General features: G+C 45.4%; 1 long non-coding RNA gene across 1 annotated transcript in view; it reads left to right on the forward strand.

The window, feature by feature from the left end:
- The window catches only part of LOC135105453 (uncharacterized), a 97,345-nt gene that overhangs the window by 27,346 nt on the left and 67,499 nt on the right, over positions 1–2,500 (forward strand). The gene's annotated exons all lie outside the window — the stretch shown is intronic.

Here is a 2,500-nt window from a genome sequence, read left to right on the forward strand (position 1 = left end):
TGTGAGCGTTTGGTGGGAGTTTGTGAGCGTTTGGTGGGAGTCTGTGAGGTTTGGTGGGAGTCTGTGAGCGTTTGGTGGGAGTTTGTGAGGTTTGGTAGGAGTCTGTGAGCGTTTGGTGGGAGTTTGTGAGGTTTGGTGGGAGTCTGTGAGGTTTGGTGGGAGTTTGTGAGGTTTGGTGGGAGTTTGTGAGCGTTTGGTGGGAGTCTGTGAGGTTTGGTGGGAGTCTGTGAGCGTTTGGTGGGAGTCTGTGAGCGTTTGGTGGGAGTCATGAAGATTTTCCTTGGTTTGCTTGGAGTTTATGGTTTTATTATGGATTTGAGTGAATTTGTGATGTTTTCGACCAAGATTCCTTAAGTTGGAGAGGATTTCTTTGGGTTTTGTTGTGGGTTGTAATGGCTGTATGCACTGAAATGAGGTGCTGTCACGTTTCGGTCATATGACAGGCCGTATTAATGTCAACATTTTTCAAGGGGTTAAGTAGAGCGGACCTTTCTTGCCTCTGACACGTAGAACTCTAAGGGATGTGTACGTAAGATGCTGTAATATTGTAAAGGTGAAGGCTCTCTCTCTCTCTCTCTCTCTCTCTCTCTCTCTCTCTCTCTCTCTCTCTCTCTCTCTCTCTCTCTCTCTCTCTCTCTCTCTCTCTCTCTCTCTCTCTCTCTTAATCTCAGTCTGTGTGTGTGTGTGTGTGTGTGTGTGTGTGTGTGTGTGTGTGTGTGTGTGTTTAAGACAGTCCTATCTTCCTCCACCACCACCACCACCACCACCACCACCACCACCACCCACCAGAGCTTCTGACGCCGAGAGAAGAAAAATCCGGGGTCGCTTCAGTTCCATGTCTGGCGAGGCCCATTGTTTTATCCTCCCTCCGTCCCTCCTCCCCTCCCCCATACTCGGAGCCTCCCTCTACCTCTTCTTCCTTCCCTGCCCTCTTCATTCCCTCCCTCGCCCTTATACGGAGAGGGGAGGGGCTACGGAGGACGGGAAGAGTTTGGGGGGGGGGAGTGAAAGGGGGCGGTGATGGTGGTGGACGTTGCTAATAACACACACTCGACATTATAAAGACAGTGATGAAGGGGCTTGCTGTCTCATATATGCATGGGACGAGTCTGACCCCCAGGGAGGGAGAGAAGCCCAGCGGGAGTAGTGGTGGTGGTGGTGGTGATTGCGGTGATGAGAGATGGTTGAGGAGGAAGAGGTGGTGGTGGTAGAGATGGAGAAAGGACTGTGAGTGTGTGTGTGTGTGTGTGTGTGTGTGTGTGTGTGTGTGTGTGTGTGTGTGTGTGTGTGTGTGTGTGTGTGTTTAGTGTTGAAATTACCTCCACTTTGCCTTGTTATTTGATTAAATTTAAGGCTTTGTTTATTACACGTATTTGTCTAATATCTGCCCACAGCATCCACTTAAGTAGCAAAGTTATTTTGTGTGCGTTTTTTCTCTCTCCCTCTCTCCCTCTCCTTCGTAAATTTGAAAGCTGTTATTTGTCTTGCATAATGTAGATAAACTGGTTCATATTTTTATTTGTTTTTTTACCCTGTGTCCTTCTTTAGTGTATGATTTTCCTTGCACACTTTCATACCAAAATTTTCATCATCTTGCTTTCATTCTTCGTTCATATCATTTCCCCTGTTCCTGTTTATCTTGTACACTAAATTAGCTCTCAGTCCTATTCAAGATTTCCTATTTTCCTTTGTTTTTCGTTCATGTTCGTTTTTCCCTCGTTATCTAGCATCGTTATTTGCTCCCCTTGTTTGTCTTCTTAACGTTATCGCCTTGTTCATCTTATTTGCAAACGCTGAATTCAGTGTATTTGGCGTGTGTTCTCTCCCTTTTGATTTCCACGCACTTGTTTCCTTTTTTGTCTCGCATTTTCATCTGATAGTGTTTGATTTCTCCGTGTGTGTGTGTGTGTGTGTGTGTGTGTGTGTGTGTGTGTGTGTGTGTGTGTGTGTGTGTGTGTGTGTGTGTGTGTGTGTGTGTGTGTTAATCTGTTTGTTTGTATGTGTGTATGCATGTTTAGTTTTTCGTTATGTATATTTATCTATCTTTATGGGTGTCTGTCTACCTGTTTGCCTGTCTGTCTGTCTGTTAAAGTATTGAGAGATCTGTATTTCTTGCCTATTAGTTTGTTTGTCTGTTTTTTATTTGTCTATGTCTGTTATCTCTCTCTCTCTCTCTCTCTCTCTCTCTCTCTCTCTCTCTCTCTCTCTCTCTCTCTCTCTCTCTCTCTCTGTATAAGGCACAAAAAACATTAAGACGAATTTCGTGAAGCTCATTAGGGAAGCCAAACACTTAGCATTCCTCAGCTAATTCCCCTTAATGGATGGAGGGGAATGGGACGGTGAAGGGGAATGAGTGGGCAAGGCGAGGCGTTATAGGGGAAAGGGGTAAAGGGAAGATGGACCTTTTGTATGGGTAAATTTCCTTCATTTACTTTTCTCTGTTTGCTCTCTCTCTCTCTCTCTCTCTCTCTCTCTCTCTCTCTCTCTCTCTCTCTCTCTC

Source organism: Scylla paramamosain, chromosome 12, assembly GCF_035594125.1.
Source record: "Scylla paramamosain isolate STU-SP2022 chromosome 12, ASM3559412v1, whole genome shotgun sequence".
NCBI classification, from domain to species: domain Eukaryota; kingdom Metazoa; phylum Arthropoda; class Malacostraca; order Decapoda; family Portunidae; genus Scylla; species Scylla paramamosain.